The 20,056-nt window shown below is 40.1% G+C and overlaps 1 protein-coding gene across 4 annotated transcripts in view; it reads right to left on the bottom strand.

The window, feature by feature from the left end:
* The window catches only part of BCL9 (BCL9 transcription coactivator), a 505,695-nt gene that overhangs the window by 314,357 nt on the left and 171,282 nt on the right, over positions 1-20,056 (bottom strand). For all 4 annotated transcript variants that reach the window (XM_069202611.1, XM_069202615.1, XM_069202616.1 and 1 more), the window contains exon 2: positions 5,544-5,639. The gene's annotated coding sequence lies outside the window, so the exon portion shown is untranslated. The remainder of the gene's footprint in view (positions 1-5,543; positions 5,640-20,056) is intronic.

Genomic DNA, 20,056 nt, shown 5'->3' with positions numbered 1-20,056 from the left:
AAGCCTGAAACACACAGCCAGGCATGGTGGTGCAGCAGAATACCAGTATTAATACTGCAAGCGGTTGTATGCACAGCATCCAGAGCACAATGGATGTTAGTGTTTGAGATGATTTTTCCCTCTGCCACCAGCTGTTGCCTCTTCTTGTGGTACTTCTCTGGGAGATGCTCTTCTAGGTCCACCATTTTATCTTAATGTGCGCGGTCATACCAAGAGAGCAAGACAACTGAATTAGTAAAGCATTAATGGGATGTGAACTGCGCCTCCATTCTCTTTCCCCCGCACCAATTTTCTTGCTCTCCCAGTTGGGATGGGGTGCATCACCTGTGTCCTGACTGTTGGCACGCTTTCTGGCTGTATAAACCACCAAAGAGTCAGAGGGTAGTTGGCCACGGATGAATGAAGGGGCACTAGGGAAGGCTTTATACTTCATATCCACCCTAGCTGTGATAACCCTCACCTTGACAGAATCCTTGAAAATCTCGGAGGCAGGCTCGGGGACACCCTTAAACATCAGGAGATATCGAAGGAAGCGTTGGGTGGACGAGAGGGTTTCCACAAGGAAGTCATCCTTTTTTTGCTGCACATGGGGTTCTACATTGTGGAAAGGGGCAGCTCCATGTAACACCTCCTGGTACAAAGTGACATCGTCCGGAGGTTATGGCTAAGTAGGCGACAGATCTGGGTCTGTGCCCACAGAGAGTTCAGCATTGTAGTAATCCCATGGGTCCAGATCCTGTGGGTTAAGAGGGTGGTCATACGGGTCATACGGGTTATAAGGCTGCCTAGGATTGTCCCCAAACCCTGAATGTGAATAACCTCTCGGTGTATGCTGTGCTGACCCCAGAAGCAAGACAGGAGTCACAGTTGGACATAGAGAAGGAGGAGAAGGAGGCAGGGAAGGAGGGGGATGGGCAGAAGTCACAGAGTGCCCTGTCACATCACTTTTGCTTTTTGAGGGCTGTAAATTCAGGTGGCTTGATGGCCTCCTCAAAAGTCAGTTTCCTCTTTTGAGGTGCCAATTCCTTTGTCACATGTTGAGGTTTTGACAAAATCAAACCTGTCCCTTGTTGGATATGAATTTACTGCTGTTGAGTAAGTCCAACCCAAGTGTTCCTGCAGCTGCTTGAGAACTGGCTGATAAAATCCCTCTGAAGCGGCAGAGGATACCACAGTGGAAGGCGCCCTTGGTAGGGCTGTAGAAGTTTGCCGACTGGAGGGTGCTGAGCTCGATCTCGGCCCCGAATGCTTTGAGTCGACTGGTCTCGACTGAGAACTTGCCCTTGACTCCGAATGTTCCGGTGTAGTCTATCTCAGCTCTGAAGATTTTGGCTCTAACCCTTTCAAGTCGAGGATGGCTGAGGATGTGCCTTCGGGCCCAGAGCTGAAGTGGCTGATGAGGCTTGAGGTTTGTAGTGGGGCTTTGGCCCTTAAAGTGGCTTGAGCGGTGGGTCCATATCTAAATGCCAGTGTCAACCATGGCCGGAAGGCAGTGGTGCACTGGAGGCCTCATATGCAACCTAAGAGCTAAAGGCGTGCGCCTCTGAGTGGTGAGTGACGGGAACATATGTACTCACTGTGATCTTCTGAGTGTGCTGGGCTGGTTGCAGCTCTTCAGACTGAACATCTGCCTCCAAACTGATGTGTCCAGATGAAAAGCCTGCCTCCATTGCGACGCTTGAAGCATTCACCTTTTTCGACATCCAACTCTGCCTTCTCTTTAAAGATGTCCTCTTCTGTCCCATCTATGCATCATGGTAGCAGAGGAGATACGACAGGCATGTCAGTTCCGAAGTGCTTTTTTTATCGTGGAACGCATGGCAGGACGAACAGGAGTCCTCATGGTGGTCGGGAGAAGTAGTTTGCAGAATCAAAGGTATGCAACGGTGGAAACTGACTAGAACGCAGGATTGTTTGTAGGTACTGACAAGAGGACATATCCGAGCACCGGGCAAGAACACCACGAGGCGTTCAATCAAAGCTGTGAATGACATGTCTGAATATGACGGTGGAGAAAAAACAATCTAACAATGGAGTCGATGCCCATGCACAACACACTAATAGGTAGTGCCATTGGACCCGAAAAAGACTTCCTTCAAATAAAAACAAGTTGTACATGTCTGAGCCCAACACTAGATAGCGGAAGCATGCACAGCATGTGTATCTACAGATACACACGCCAAGAACATTTTATTCATTAGCAGGCCAAATACAACACGGAAGTCTCATGCCACAAGTCACCTGCCATTGTTCATGTTGAGAGGTACTACAAACAGACTCACCCAACGAGTAACCATTGGGTTAGTAATCTTAGGTGATAGTACTGTTTTATCATTTACATAAACCTTCTCTGCTAGATATTTATTTGCCTTAAGTCTTTCAAAACTTTATTCAATTTTACAAAGATCTTTTTTAATGAAACACCTAAATTCTCTGCCTTTGGAAAGTAACTATTAAGAATTGTATTTTTCCACCCACACTCTTTAGTGTTTCTGCCTCTGTATCGACTAGGTGAGTCTCTTTTAGGACAGCTACATCTACAGTGCTCCAGTTATTCAACCTGATTATATTATATGTAGTTATGGATAAAATGTATTTCAAGTGTATTTTCCCCTCGCTCGTTTTGGACATTTCAAATGTTCCAAAGCATTGCCATGTTCAACGCAAGTAAACACTAAAAGCACAGAAGCCACAACAGGCAGAAGGATGCAGCAGATGTAATAGGTAATATAAATACAATCTTTCTAAGTAAAAAATGAATATCGAAAAAGGGCAAATAGATAGGTCTAAATTAGAGTAATTTAGTAATGTGGTTCTTCTGTTCACTTCCTACAACTACTAGACACCGCACAATGTTTGCTAAGATTGGCCATTTTTCTGCCAAAAAAGGACCTTCTGCTTATTATTCGATATGATTGAAGAGTACAGTAAACTTTGATCTATGGAAAAATAACCCATGAACCTTTCTGCCATACTTTGATTGTGAACAACTTCATGCCTCCAATCAAATGCAAAGGAAACTAGAGGACTGCCCCCCCGAATGTTTTCAGAGACATCCATCCAATCGTGTGTTTTTGTTTTTTTAGTCAATGACTTTTATTTGTGTTTGAAAACATCATGCAAATTCAGACAGTCTATTTACCTTTTTTAATTTCCCAAAAATCTACCACAGCTTTGTATGCAGTGTGTCAGATAAACCCACACCTAACACCTGCATCCTGGGCATCTGTATTTTGAATTTTCTCACTAAATGTTGACCAGAGTTCACTCAACCTGGGAAGCTCAGTAAAGATGTATTCCCTGTAACTATTCAGGGATTTTCCTATGGAGATACCATGCAACAAAGGTCTCTTTACCCCCTAGGCTCCCCTAAACGTTTCCATTTTCATCATTCTGCGTCACATATTGCAAGTTCACAGTGAGTATAGTGCACTTCCGATTTAGAAATGTTGGTACACATTTGTCAAGGGAGTGTTAGTTATTAGTGAAGCAAAAAAAAAAAACGTTTCCAATGTACTGCTCCGTCACCCATAACTAAATGTGTCAATATGTATTTCATTATTCTTTTTTTTGAATAGTGTGAGTTCTAGATACTTGTTTTTATTCTAGCTGGTTACAGTTGGAGTGATGTAAGTAATGTCTTCTTGAAGTGTTTGGGATGTTTATCTATGTGATTTCTCTATCTCAAACCTTCTAGATTGTGAAAACAATGTTTACGCCCCTAAGCTTTTATTCCAGCCACTAATGTGATAAATAAGCAAACCCACAAACCTTAGAATGCAAAGTAGTAGTTTATTAAATACTAGTATCACTTACTACACTGACCACCCTTATCCTAGTGTGTGTGTCCGCGCATGTACGTACGTACGCATGCTGATACTCTAGTACCAATTCCTGTACTAAGGTTTGATATGTTTACTAAGCAGGACATTTTGCTAATTCACCCAGATCTATTAAAAAAACAATGTAAATAATGATTTGCAACACAGTAATTTGAAATGGCCACAAGGGTGCGTATCCGCGCATGGAAGTTACCTAAAATTCAAAGAATTCAAATGTTCAGCCATGTCAGTAGATACACTGTTTGACAGCAGTCTTCCAATTTAGGTATAAAAAGTGGAGTTCCCTTGACAGATTAGTCACAGTTGATGAACACTAGCGCCTGCCTCCATTATCCAGTAGTAAATAAAGGAATCTGAAAGTGGCTTTCCAAACAAGTACTGGCAAAGCAAATGAGTCTTGACTCTATCACATGAACACTAACCTGTTGGGTTTGTCAGTGTTTATTTGGAAAAAAGCATTGTAAAAGGGTAAAAAATAAAACATTTCAAAATACTGGAGGAAATGCAAACACATATCCTACAGTATCTCAAAACTGAAGACTGAATTCAATATTTTCAATCTTTATAAATGGCATGGTTTCGTTTTCAAATGTAACACAGTAAACTCCGAACAAGCTTTTAAAAACCTGTTGCATGTAATCTATCTTGAACCTAACACACAGGATGTGTTGCAGGAAAAACGCTTGCCATTTACCTTCCCTACAACTAGGAACTGGAACAAATGCTCCAGCCATTTAGTGCTTTGCAGCTACCTGAGGAGCAGATTTATGGACCCTGGAAAAGAGCTATCTTCCAAAGTAGTCCTTTTGCCTCAAAGGTAGGCTGCGTGAGTGGGGCAGACTGCCCCTCATCATGCTGCCTTTTTGTGCCAAGGCCTAGAGAACATATGGAAGGATAGAGAAAAAAGAAAACTACGATAAAGTCTGTTCTTTAGTCAAACCTGGAACAATACATCTGTTGCTGTGCTTTTACAGATGAGCTGGGAGGGGTGGGGAGCAACATGGAGGGCACAGATGTGAGGGAGAAGCAGGCCATTGGGAGTGAGCAAAAAAGAAATAACCCTAATGCAAATTGTGGGAGAATTTGAATTATCCAATGAAAATGAAGGTAAAGAAGCCATGTACCATGTGAGGGGCAAATACAGAGGAGGAAAATCATTGGAGGAAAAACAAAGACATTAGATTGACAGACTACGAGTGCTAATATTGTACTTAATAGGTCTTTGACTACAGACAATTAAACATGATAAAAATGACCGGTCCACTGTGCTCAAGACACATCCTCAGAGTGATTGCCACCAGACCTCAGCATTTTTTGTGACTATGATATGAAACAATCTAAATTCACAATTCTCCAACTTATCTGGAAACCGTGGACTAATTCCCAATGCGTATGACCTTTTGCTCACAGCGGAATAGTGTAAAGGGGCCCTACTGCTCAGGTGCAAACCCCATGCACAGTGATTTTGAGCTTGCCCCGACAAAATAGAATTCGTGTAATTATACCATACATTAAGGCACTGTGATACTAATACACAATTCATTGTATAAGAATTACTGATATAGTCTGCTAACTGGGTTTGGACATTGCTCTAATACCCACTATCTCTCTTGTCCGCTCAACAGCTAAGCTTCTTGTCTTTTGAAAAATGTTACTTGAAAACGCAAAAAATTTAGAGTTTAAAAAGTTGAAATGTCTTACTTTAATCTGTAGCACTCACTTCTGGCTGGGCTGCTGTAGTAGACCAGTAATCCACATAAATGCCACTTGACAGCGATGTACTCCCGTGGTACAAATCTGCAAAATAAAATATAGATTTATATTCAAATATCAGAGCACACATAATACCCTTTAGCAATAAAACAACTGTGTATATTACATAGATTTTTGTCATCAAGGAATCGTCGAACATCAGTACCATAACCCTATACTATTTAATTCTATCAGTAAGTTTTGACTCCAACTGTAATAATTCTTAAACAGCAGTTCATCATTTATAAGGTCACAAAGCATTTGCAGCACAGTTTACAAAGGGTGAGAGCTGAAAGTCGGAAATCTGTTCCCATCAAAGATTCCCAATTTAGGAGCAATGTGTCCATATTTCAAAGCCTTCATTAAGAATCCTACGAATACTCCTGGAAATCTGTGACAACCATTGACACCCAAAAATACTCACACACAAAGTTTTCCACCAGATGGAAAAATCTGTATACAGAATAATGACACCAAAGTGAAATTTTATATTTTTCCTTGTAGACAAACCTTTTCCTTTCCACCCTACTAAGTACTAGGTTGCTATAGTCCTACCCTGGAAGGCACTTTCAACCTTCCTTAACAGGGGTGCATTTGTGGACACTGCTAAACTGGAATCTAGAAGTACATGAATAATCGCAAATGTGTGAGTTTCTGGAAGCTCACCTAACTTTGCACGTAGAACCACACAAAAAAGCCCAAAAACCACAATATTAAATTTGCAAATGCAGACATTCTGCATTTGCAGATTTTCTGTATCTGCAAATGCAATTTGAAGTTTTCTTGCCTTCAATTAACATTTACGCACTGATATTCAGCTCGAGCCCACTGATTTACCTTAAATCACTGATGAACGTTCACAACCTCTTGAATCACTTTGTTTCTGACATATCCACACCTAATTAATTTGCATGCTTCCTGGACAATTGAATTCTCGTTCGCAAGTTTTAAAAGTCTAATAAATTGGTAGTTTTCAGGCTATTCTTCAAAAGGGCATGTTACTGGCCATCTAAGTAATACTCTTAAAACAGTTCTTCTCCTAATAGCACACCCAATCTCTAACAAAAGGCATCCAAACAGTTCTGATTTGGTATCAGAAACTGGAGGGTAGATGACATCTACAACCATACTGGAATGTTCCCTCATTTGAGTGTTCAAATATAATAACTCCTGAATATAATAACTCCTGAATTAGATGAAATCACCATGAAAAGATTTCTTGTATGCCATAGTTCCAGCATGTAGTTGAAATCAACACCACATCAGCTATATTACATGCAAAAAAGGTTTCATGTTTTATCTGCACTGTGATTAGTTAAACCCTTAGAGTTTTATGGTCAGTTAAACTAATCGTTTAAAAAATACACTTAGAATCATGCCAGTGTAAAGTTGCTAAATCACCATTTGATTTTGTACTCACTAGAATATCATCTTTCCTAAAGTCTTAATAGATATTTAGTGCTGCATAATGGAACACAAAGTTTCTTGTACAAATACCAATCGTAATTAAGAAATTTCTAGTCTTCCGAATCATTCAATGGAAAGAAAGGATATTGCTGCTCATCATCCTCAACTAAGTACAACTAATATTAGGAGTTGGATAAATGTGATAAATTAGCATTAGCAGGTGAATATTCTTAATTACTATGTAGATGTTCTAGTGATTATTCAAGCAAAAATTAATGTAAACATAATCATATAATCACTTTCTAGTGATTAAAGGATTGTGATTATTATACAAATTACATGTCAAGTAGGTTTACATTATTATTCTATATATGGATCCAACAATTGTATCCTTTCTTGGAACTTCCCAGTTATCCATGTATTAAATTATTGTAAGTTGAAAGAAATCCTTTAAAACATTCTTCATTACTGACCTCCAATCATTCATAAACAGAATTAGGTATCTGAGGTGAGCATCGAGGAACATGTGATTTAAAGATGCCAGTAACACTGCCAAATCAAGATCTATGCTAGTGTTCAAATAATGGAAGAAATTATTGGACTCCTGTTTTTGTTAATGTATATAATGTATATAATAATGTATGCGTATAATTGGTATAACTGTTTAGATGTGACTATGATCAGTTCTATTAGAGTGAAAGAAAAGTTACTTTTTGTGTGTGTGGATTGCAGCCCTGAAGAAGTGGTTGTGAATGGAACACTGCAAAACAGGTCCGGATATATTGACAGTTGCTAAAATCCTGACAATAACACCGCCCCACCTAATGCGGTACGAATGTTGGATTCAGATATATAATATTGAGTTAGTACTATAAGACGGTAGGGTAAACCACCTGGGAGGGTTGGAGTACTTGGTGGCCACCGACTCAGTCACTTACAGTCTGTGTCTTATATTCCAAATGTAACCATCAATAAAGTTACATGTTAATAACTTCAATGCAATACACTGCCTTTAGGTACAATAGCTCTTAGTGACTAAAGAGAAATATTATGTGTTCATAGTATGTTTGGCAGTGACTGGTCCGACAGTCAAAAATAGTTTTTGTCATTGAAACGAAATAGAATCTCTCAGGTCCACTCACACTCCACCTCTTTCAAAAAGGAGGCACCATCACAAACTAGATTGTGCATGTACTTAGTCCTTGCAACCATAGCAGCACTCCTATGGTATGTATACATCAGAAACAATATAACAAATCATTGACATGCATGTACATACGAATTTCAGCCACATTGTCATGATAATTGAACAGCCCACCGGCTGCAGTGATTACACTACTCTCTTGAAAGACATCTAAAAACAATGTATCACTTTACAGACAAATTGAACCCAAAACCCCACGTTTGACTCATGTGCTTGGACATGCCATCTTGGTCTTTTTAATCCCCAAATTGTTGGGGAATGCCCTAAACAATTCCGTGATAATTTGGTCAATAAATTACAACATACGTGTTTAAGTTCCAGTCCCTATTCTTATTCCATTTCCTACTGGGCCAGACCCTATATTAAACCATTAAACTGGCTGACCGGAATTGAACTGGGACACCCTTCTCTACCAAAACAAATGTGGAAAAGGATTCGCTTTATCTGAATTTGCACACTGAACAGGAACACTCATTTCATACAATTGCTTCTAATACGTGATACCATATCTTCTTTTCCAGGTTAGTTCATTCTTCTTTAGGACAATATCTTCTCCAGATAGAGGGTCCTCTCATAGATCTGGCCATTGCTGTGAAGTCTAGCATACATATATGGAGGACTTCTGGACAAATCTGCAAGCTCAGTTTTCAGTAATAACTGCAGCCTTTGTAAAAAGAGAGACATCCAACTGCTCTCAATGAGAAACTGGATTATTATTTTGGAGTGGGTGAGTACTCACTGGAAGTAATAATCACAGAAATTATCAGGGTGAACTCTCAAAGCTATTAAATCACTGGAGCCCAAATCACCTCGTAGCAATGGTACAAAACAGACAGGCTTAGTTTAGGGCAATGCGTAAAGCATTTATGCAGTACTAGAACAGTAATGAATTTTAAAATATTACAAGTACAATTTAGTAAGCAAAATTTAAAAAATGCAATAAGGGGAACCAGGGATATGAATTTTAAAAGTTTTTAGTAGAAATGGCGCCAAAAAGCACAAAGCGCCAAGGATAGTCAATGGTCGCAATAGACCAGGACCTAGACTTAGATTGAGACTGACCACAGTGGAGCGGGGTCAGATACACCAACCAGGTTTGTCCTAGTCAAAGGTTTTAGTCTTTTAAGTTGCTATCCATCACATGAATGCACTTGTAAAGCCCTCTACAACACCTCAGGAGAGGAACTCACAGGGTGTCAGGTAGAGGCCAACAACAAGGTTAAGTCTATGTTGAGTTGACAATGGTCAGCTGGGTACTTCCAGGAAAAGGCCTTCTGCTACTTGTTGTCTCCCTGTACCTACACAGGAGGTCAGCCAACTTACCCTTTCGGTTTCCGTCTTGGTTACAAGAGGGAGCAGGTCTAGTAATTCAGGGCTTCTCTCAGGTCACAGAGAGCCCGTCTAGAACTCTTCTGATCTTCTGCAGGTCAAAACAGTGTTCTGAGCCTGGGGGTGCCACATTTATGCCTGGAACAAGCCAGTGGGTGAAGGTGATTCCTCGCCCCTACCTAACCAATGGACTATAGGTTCCCAGGCCCTTACCAATCTACTGCAAATAGGCCCAAAATGCAATGTGGCAAAAGTTTTTGGGAACACTCAATTAGGCTCTCAGGGTCAGGGCGTATGTGGATAGTGAACTATGTTAATTCTAGTGTCCTCCCAAATCTAACACTAAAATCGAGTTTGAGGCAGGCATCATGCCCATAACAAACCCAGAGACAGAAGTCAGTTAGGACAAAGGCAAATCTTCCAGCAAGTAGAGAGTGGGTGCACAAGAACTGTCTTGGCATTTTCTTCTCTTTCTTTCAAGTAGGCTCCAAGTGTTATATTTGAAGCAAGAGGACCTGTCAAGCAGGATTTGATACTGTAGTGACAAAAAGTATGCCCACAGGCTCCACCCTGCATATTCTGTCGAGTTCAGAGGGGTCATTGCTTCTCATTCAGGTCGGCCTATTGTTTGCTCTTGGGATGAATTTCACACCTTTTTCACACCTTCTCAAGACTAATCACTGGGTAGGAGAAGCTGGAGAGCTAATGCATATTAACCTCCAGGAAATTCGTACAGGGAAAAGGTGACTTTCTATATGGTACTTTTCCTTAATATTTATTAACAATCCGACTTCACCATTAAATTGGATTTTTAATAAAATCTTTGTTTAATTTTTTTTGCAGACTGATGCCATTCCCACAATACTGCATTAGTATTTTAATCTGCACTCTGATTTTCGACATAGGAGAGGTAAGCCCACTTTTATATAACATGCACCCAACCTTGTGGGCTACAATCTTACAGAGGTGACGTACTAATATTTAAAAGGGAGATTTTTACCAGTCAGAAAGGGTTCATTTTTACCAATCGCAGTGTATGTTTGCACTGTTATAATCAGGCTTCAGAGGTAGGCCTGAAGCCATGTTTGATCGGTCACTATACTGGATGGCACAATAGGTTCTGCAGTCTACTTAGTGGCATTTAACTTCCAGGCCTTTGCATACATTTTGTACTATTAATGAGGGACATATAGCCAAGTTAATGTACCAATTAGGAATATGCCAGCTCAACCATATTTAAAGGGGAGTGAGCACAGGCACTTTACTACTGGTTAGCAGGGGTAAAGTGAACATAGTCAAAAGCCAGCAGAAAAATAGGGTCCGGCAAAAGGTGAAAAATCAGGGATGACCATGCGGAAAACAATGATTTACTTCATCTTCCATCATCTAATTCACTGAAACAGCAATGTATGGAACACTGGCAGGACTCCTGACTTGTAGTGAGAAAGGTAATACTGCTTACATTACAACAATACCTTGTACTACTGGGAAAATCTTACAGAATTTCTGCCTCCGGTCACTGAACAAGAGTTTTTTCTTCCAAGCAATCAACGGGGAAAGTGGCAGATTAAACCAATTACAAAGGGCCTGGTGGACACAATAACAATGAGTATTAGTAACTCCATCTGAATGCACATATTTGAGTGGATGCACAAAACAAGCATTGAATTGATCATTTGATGGCAAAACCGTGTTTTCATCTACAAAGGAGGTCGTAGAAAAGCATACCCTATTTGTTGCTGGTGGTGGTGGATCATCCTTATAGGAGGTGGTGATAATCAAGTCTGACGGAGGTCTGCTAATTTTAATACATTAAAAGTAAGGTTGTGTAGAACCTTTTAAAGTTTTTCTAACTTACAAGGCTTAACAGTTCTATGAAGGGAAGCAACAAGCATTGAACAAGAAGCATAGGTTTTTTTCAGCCACATCTAAATTGCTCACTTCTTCTGCATGATCAATGGTTTCTTGCAAAGAGTTAGTCCGGCTTGCTCTGTGGAACACAAAAGGTTCCATTTACGTTCTTGAAACATTTACCCCTGGTAGCTGAGTGGTCTTAGAATAGGCCTACTAAGTATGTCACATCATAAACTGAGGGTATTTTGTGAATCTGCTTTCAGTCTTTCTTTGGTGTCCTGGAAGGTTGCCACCAGTACTTCTCAAAGTAACTTTAAAAAAAAACTCTTTCTTCTCAAATAAATTTAACCTAGTACTGAAACAGAATAAAGGTGTTGGGTTCTACTCCTCAAACTATTACTTGTGTTCAAACAAATAGAGGGCATATTTCAATATTAGGCCCTTAAGACTTGAGTTTGTCTCCCGTGGTTACAAAGACTCAGATTTTTGGCCTATTTCACAGGATTTAGCAGGCTCAAAGACCTGATGTAATGTAATGTATTTGAAAATATATTACATTATATTGTCATACTTGTCCTTGATAGTTTGATAATGGACCACTAACCTCAAACAACATTGTTAGGATTGGCGCTGGATCATATTCTAATGATACTTGAAAGTTCTAGCTATCTCAGTTGTAGCAAATGGGTTCACCCATTTGGTCCACTAGGAGTTTTTGCTTTCAAATACCTGGTTTTAGAATTTTACTGTGAGCAAGTCTCCCTCACAGCAAATCCACAGTATTTGGAATGGGCGTGTTAATCGCCATTGTCTGCCTTCGATTAGGATGATGTTGTGCAGTAAGGATAAGAGGCTCTAGGGTGGTTACACATGAACACATGAGCACATGAGCACATGCACTTGCGGGCTACGCATATGAGACTACTGTTGTAAGCATCCCAGTATCTGTGCGCAGGTAGTCTGTCACAGAAAGAACTCTTCAGAGACATAGTAAATAAGAGTTTTGATACCACCAATACAATGGGTTGACTTGTGTGGGTTTTTAAGATTCTACACACATTTTTATACTGAAGGGTCCCAAATTTACTACACATGAGGACTATCCACTTTCTTCTAGGCTTACTATAAACGCCACAAAAAAAGAGAGCATGGACTTCTGATTAGCTGGGTCCACCACACAACCCATAAACCTGGTTTACAATGGCGACGGGGGTAACTCATTTAGAGTTATAAGAATATAAGGGCAAGGTGCCAACCCTGAATTGAACATACAATTTCCTGGCCAAACTAGGTTCAATTTCATCCATAAGAACTTCTAAATTCAAAATGAGTACAAAAGATTTATGCTCTTTTAGTAAGACAGCTTTCGAAAGACGAGAACAGGCCCTGCTTGGATCATTCCACAGACTGGCTCTCCCCATACTCCTCAGTGTTTCTCTAACAAAGGCAATCCAAGGTAATTTGCCAGCACCCTGTATACCAAGGTTTTCTTCCAGAGCTAGCCTATAAGAAGACAGTTCCCGGGTAACCCACACTCTTCTCTAATATAATATGGTCCTAAGAGTGATCTCCTCCGAAATTGGTCGAAACCCCAGATCAAACCTGAGTGGAACAACTAGAGTGCTAACTGGAAAGTTCAACAATTGCTGCAAAAGCGGTTCTCTACTTGACTAAGAGTTTTCACAGGCTTTAGACTTATGGCCCCATAATTCAGCCCCGTAGAGTGCGGCCCCAAAGCTTGGAAAGCACAGATCTTAATGACAGGTGAAACAGGCTTACAAAAAGTCCCCCGATGTACCTTTAAGAGCCTGCCAGTATGATGTTCTAGCTTTAGTCTTTGCCTAGTTAAAAGGGCAACTTAATCCATCCAATCACTAAGAGTGATGCCTAAATATTCAAAGGTGTGCACCTGCTCTAAAGGGATCCCATTTATGGTGGGGTTTGGGCATGATGATCTACATGGATTAAAGACCATATATTGTATCTTACTCAAGTTAATTTTGAATCCCTGTGTGATACAAAACTTAGTGATTTGGTCTAGGGACTTCTGTAGGCCCATAGGAGATTGAGAGAAAAGGAGAGTGTCGCCCGTGAACATTAGGACTGGCACTTTCAAGGACAATAGACTGGGGGCATCACTGTCGCATACATTTAAATAATCAACTAGGACATTTATATACAGGGAGAAAAGGGTAGGGCCAACACACATCCCTGTCTTACTCCCCTGTTGACCAAAAAAGGACCAGACACCTCACCCAACTTACCACAACGCACTTGTGTGAAGTTGTGCTCATGAAGTCTAACAATGATAGAGAGAAGGTGTGGCGGAACCCCCATGTCAGACAAAACTTGCCACAAAATACTCCTGGGCACCAAATCGAAGGCTGCCTTTAGGTCAACAAAGACCATGTATAATCTGCACCCCCCCCCAACACTACGGTTTACCAGCGGAGAAGCTGCAGCCTGAACACCTGGTCGATCGTTGAGATTTTACATGGAAAGCCAGCTTGCAAGGGGCTTTAGACAAAGTTCATCCAGTCATGCAATCTTTCCATAATTACTCTGGCAAATACCTTCTGTGTGGTATCAATTAAACTGATAGTTCAGTAGTTTGTGGGCAACACGGGAAGCCTTTTGTAAAGATGGGAATTATTTCTGCCTCCACCCAGGAATGGGAGAGTGGGCATCCCTTCAATAATTGCTTTAAAAAGAGGGTTAGATACGGGCCCCGAATCTCTACCTCAGACAGAAATAAATCTCCGGGTATTTTATCTTATTCCACTTGTAATGCAGAATCTGTGTTAAACCTTGAATACCAACAAAGAATGTAGCTGTGCATCACAGGATCTTTGCTGGTAGTAATTAACTCTAGAATGATATACCACTGTATATTTGGACCCGGAGAACTTTACTAGAGATATGCTGTTCATAGATTATAGCACAGCATGTCAAAGTCCATTTGTTCACAGGATGAGTAGCTCTCTGTAACAGCCTATCAAAAGTGGAATTATTTTTGCTAATAGGATAGTGAAGAGGACAAATCCGTCATTCCTACAAAAAATGTAACCAGACCATTGCTTTACAAACGTCTTCCAGCTGAATGGTCCCTTCATTCATTAGACAGTAAAAGGTGAAGTCATAAATGACCCCCCCACTCTATGCAGATAGGAGCTGGAAAAGGCGTTGTGATTCAATCTTCTTTAAAAGGAACAGGCTGCCCGTACAATGCACTATAGGTAGAGGAAGCTCCTGGTATTCTTAAACGTATATGCCTCTTTTCACTCTGTTTGCAATATAGGTCTATCAGGTTACATTTTTTTCTTTCTCATTTCACATTTCAACTTGCCTTTGTACCGAAGATGTTGCAATGTAGTTTTAAAATGTTGACAGGCTAAACCTGTTTGGTTAGTCCACAAATAAATTCCACTTCTGAAAGACTGCTACAGTGTTACTCACCTTATGGACAAATGGACTTTGGCACCTGGTGCTTTATTAGATGAACAACTATCTATGGTGAACTGCTCCAGCACCACACAGGGAGCAGGAGATTATTCTACTAAATATGACTTCAATGATGATTCCTACAATGCAGAAGTATGACTACAAGTAAGTAACCTTTTCTTGCCTACAATAATATGGGATGCAAAGGCAAAATTGGATAACCTCTCTTGGCTTCACTCCACTCTTAGGCACACCTACAAATTCACTGCAACAAAACAGAAGAACCCACAACAACACAATACTTCCCACACAGGCAGCATCATACACATACTCCCAATCCCACAAATGAAATGAGTAGCCTCTACTGTGTCTGCTAGGAACCACAAGAGGTTTAAGGCACTAGCAATGAAGACTGTAATACAAACGAACACCACTGTTTAATGGTGCTAGTAAAACATGCCTGCACTCCCTTCCTACTCAAGGCTACATCCATGGGCCCCATCCACTTGGCTTTAGTTCTGCAAGTTCCAGTGAACCCTTGGTGCTGCGTTCACAGTACAGAAACATCTCTAAGTAACAAATAAAGGGCCTGATTTAGATATCGATGGGCGTGTTACTCCATCGCCCGAAATCTAAATACCATAGGATATAACAGGATTAAAATTTCGGGGGACTGTATATCTGTCACAGTTGCGACGGAGTAACTTGTCCGCCAATATCCAAATCAGGCCCAAAGTTGCTTTTTCAGCCTACGGCTTGTTCTTCTGTCATAACTTTCTAACAGATTTGCCTATCACCCCCATCGGTTATTTCCTGTACCCACACAATTTAACATATTTCCTCTTAAATCATATTCCCACTCTCAACCATCATATTTTCTTATTTTACCTATATTGAAATGGTCAGCGTAAATGCATAAATCACCTGCAATCACTTTCTTAACTATTGAAAATTAAACAACTCCCGGTTGTTCAAAACTTAAGTTGCTGCCTTGACTCTCTGAGTCATAAGTCTGTCACTTCATCCTATTATTTGTTATTTTGAGATTCGCTGCCAGACATATACAGAATCATGTAATCCTTTTATTTTTAAACACATCAGAAACATTTATCTTTATTTCATCGTGTTCCATGCACAGAATTTTTTTAATCAAACATGTGCAAATCCACAATTAAGATTATTGACTCCGGTCAGACAGTAAAAATAAGAGCTATTAAAAAAACATATATTTTCATGTGATATAATCAACGTATCAAATCCTTAGGATCATTTCTCTATCCTCCCACCTCCTCCGGATCTGGTCTGATTCACCTGCTCTCTCATCTCTGTGTACCTAGTCCTCTTGTAAAAAGTAAAGGTGCCTTAAAGAGGTCCCTAAGTTGCTGTAGCTCTGCTACAGCAAAGCACACAATATTATGAGTTTTATGAATAATCAAACAAAGAGAAACCATAATGTGCCATAATCATCGACTGCGTGCTCTTTTCTCTAAAAGCCTAGCCCCAGAAGACTAATGGAGATAGTATTATGAGAATTTATCTACAGTTGTTCAAACACTGCACCAGTGACTTATCAATCTAACTCCAGAAATTAAATCTTACTCCTTGACAAACTGGAAAGGTCAGTCTGCTTGGCAGATTTGCTAGTTTATTTTTAAAGGAAGTCGTTTGTAGATGTTCTACTTAAATGTGTTCATGCTTTAATCATATAATAGATATCACCGTAGGCCAACACTGACAGTCTTTGCTCGGTGAGGAGGACACGTTTTCAAACAGAACTGCACCAAAGATTGTCATGATGGATAAATAGGAGACATGTTAACCAGTAACCTACGACATGTATCCTGACACACCGTTAGGATCCTTTACTAAGGAAAACAAATTAAATTGCAAAGGAGCCAATGCTCTATTATCCAACGTAATGAAAAACCCTAGTTACACAACAAAGGTCCATCACAGACACAAGCTCCCATTACAACAACCAGTGTTCCAAGATAAATAAGACAACAGCAATGCAAGGTTCCACATATACTCAAAACCGGTACAAAGCAAGTAGATGCAATGCACCCGTCAATGCACTTACTGAGCAAGTACAGTACATCTGGAGCATTGCAAGCTTCCCTCACATACTAAGGAGAATAAGATCTCTATCACCACTGCATTTTTCAACCTCTGTTTCTGAGCGTTTAGGTGATTGTGTTTGCGTGGGTGTGCTGCATGTATGATGCCATGCAAGCGGCATGTGTGTGTGCTTTTCAAATGCGGTGCCAGGAAGCATTTAAGTGATACTGGAAATTAATATGTGTTATCATGATGGAACATATGTGTGTGCTGTTGTGATGGTGTTTGTTTGTGTGATGGGATGTGATGGTATACATGATGCGATGAGGTGTGATGATATCTACTTGTATTTGTAAGAGTTTATTGTTTCATGCAGTGTTTCTATGATCATGCATGTGTCGATGTGTCAATGTGCTGGTGTGTGTATTTGATGCTAGTGTGACTGTATGTGCATGTGTTGGTCTCAGCATGTGGCATGTTGCATGTTTGATGGTGTGCATGTGTTGGTGTCAAAGTGTATGTCATTTGTGCATGTCTTGGTGCAAATGACTGTTTGTCGTATGTGTGCTTGTAAGATGGGATGTGTGTTCGTGGCATAATAAAGGGCCACTTACAATATTGGAGAAACCAATACAATTACATGACCTTCCAAATTAGAGTAAAGATATATTCAGAAAAAGTGGCTAGATAAGGAAAAGAGACTTCAAATTTCAAAGGGTACATTCAATGAAGTGAGTCACTCAAGTACTTAAATGCTTAAAACATGGTAAGTTAAACACAAATTCCACGCACTTGGGTTTGGTCTAGGGAGAGCGAGGCAATGCTTTACTCTCACTGAAAATATGAAGGTATATATTGTAAGGGTCGAGTAGGGTCGAGCTCACAAGCGCTCCGTTCCTGTTGCACTCTCTATTTGGGCTTTTAAACACACCCTTGTCACGCCCATCACTTTCATAGGTTCGTGGGCTTGCCTTTTAAAATCCACTTGATTTTATTAGCGAAAGGCATGCGTAGGTCATGCCTTTACCGGTGTTTAACCCTCCTCAAGCGCACCAGCCAACTACTGAAAACATACGAGGCTCCATGTTTTCAGCCAAGTTTCTGCACTACTTTATCTTTTTATTTTCCATGCAGCGCGATCCTGCTGGATTTTACATAGTGCAATTGCGCTCGTTTTTTTCTTTTCATTTGTGTGGAAAGTGAAGTCCAGTTAGGAGTTTACAACGCTCTAACTCGAGCAAATGCAAGACCCGTTGCATTGCAAATGCTTGTGTACACTTACTTCAGCATTTGTTGGCACTAAAGTTAAGTGTGAAAACTGGGCCTGAAAACCACTGTAAATCCTAATGAATACAAATTTGTGAGTGTTGGGTACATTACCAATGTTCATGTTTTGCTGCTCCTTTGGACAGGCCTGTGTATCTTCCCCAAACACGATACTTACAAAAGCTAAATCTGCCAAAATTGTAAATTTTCTGTAGATCGCAACTGAGATTTAGGGTCAGAAATTTCCTCTACTTCCTTCAAATTCCGAACCTAAATCCAAAATAATTTTTCAGCTTGAGTTTATGACGGGAGCACCACAAACACCTCCCTCACTAGTGTTCAGGAATAGAATTAACCAACAGTGAGAAAGGCGTAAACAGCATGGAGTTGCCAATCAGAAAGAAGTCACTCACATTCAACAGTGGAAACGGATAACAGTACTGACAAATAAGAAAATAATGAAATGTTACATCACAGCAATGTACCACTATAAAGATAATTTTGCTTTAAGTTGTTCTTAACAACCGAGTGTATTTATACATACACGATATTCTTAGATATACAAATTTTTGGAAATTTACAAAACTTCCCATGATTACACCCAGAAATCCTGATAAAGTGTTTACTTCCAAGCGTACATTGGTTTCTTTCTAAATCTAAACCTTCAGGTTGTCCTTAGGGAATGGTGCATTTCTATAATTATTTCCAAAACTATGGCTATTAGGCAGTTTCCTACCCAAAATGCACACTTAATTCACTTTTTGTGGTAAATTTGGTAATGAGTTTAGGATAAAAATGCACTGGGAATGTTTGTGATTATCCACATTTGTGCGTGTTCTACAAATTCCTAAAGGTCACAGCCCATCCCTCTTCCACCACCTATGGACATACCCCACTCTTGACTGCAGGAAAATCCTCCCACCTGCCATGTTTTCTGCATCCTTTGCTCAAAACCAAAAATACTTCTTTTAACTTTCTCCTACAATTCCTGTTTCATACCCTCTAAATCATGGGTACTCACAAACATTTACCCAGCGGGCAAAAGATGTGGTCTGTTATGTGTCCGAGGGCCGCAATGATGTCAGCGGGTGGAGTGGCTGGGGTGGAGGCATTGGGGGGGGCGCTGGTTGTAAGATGGGTATAGATGAAACAAAGCATATGCATGTAGTTGCTGAATTGCACAATGTGAAACTAGAAAACCTTGGATTAATCCTGGCTTCCCCACTTTACCAAATTGTGTGATCCTAAGCAATAGTTCTATTTCTCTTCCCTTCATTATCACATAAACAGGACCTAAAAAATACATGACTTCATGATGTCCGCTGTACAAAAACTTCTCCAAAGGGTGCACATAACCTACTTGGCACATTTCACTTTTGGCATTGTCAGGGTAGGGGGAAGAATTGATGTTTCTAACTTCATGTTTGAAAACTACCACTTTTAAAATAATATTTCTCAATCTACTGATATAATCTGATGTACTGAAGTGAAAAGGTTCTGCGTGTTAATTAAATACACTGTTTGCATTTTGAGACTTTATCATATGTTTGCACTTCGCTGCAAGATTACTTTAAAATGAAGGTGCTCCTAAAGTTAAATGATGCAGGACTTAACAGTTACCTTCTTTTTTTAACACTAATAATGCTTTAAATAAATGCTTGCCTGTTTCTTTAACATCTTTTTTTATTGTTAGCATCTATTAGTGTAAACAGCAGCAGAGTGCTGCTGTGCACCAGGTGGGCACATGTCAAGGTCGAGAGGGCCGCATGCGGCCCCCGGGCCGTAGTTTGAGTATCACTGTTCTAATCCCCTATAATTTTAAATCACTTCATAATTTGCAGGAAAAGGTTTGCTTAGTTTGCCTTATATTTCAAACGTAATATTAAGTTGTTTCGATGTAGTG

The sequence above is a fragment of the Pleurodeles waltl genome, chromosome 8, assembly GCF_031143425.1.
Source record: "Pleurodeles waltl isolate 20211129_DDA chromosome 8, aPleWal1.hap1.20221129, whole genome shotgun sequence".
In the NCBI taxonomy this organism is placed as follows: Eukaryota; Metazoa; Chordata; class Amphibia; order Caudata; family Salamandridae; genus Pleurodeles; species Pleurodeles waltl.
Note: the sequence above shows the minus strand (reverse complement) of the source record. Positions and strands in the feature narration are given on the sequence as shown.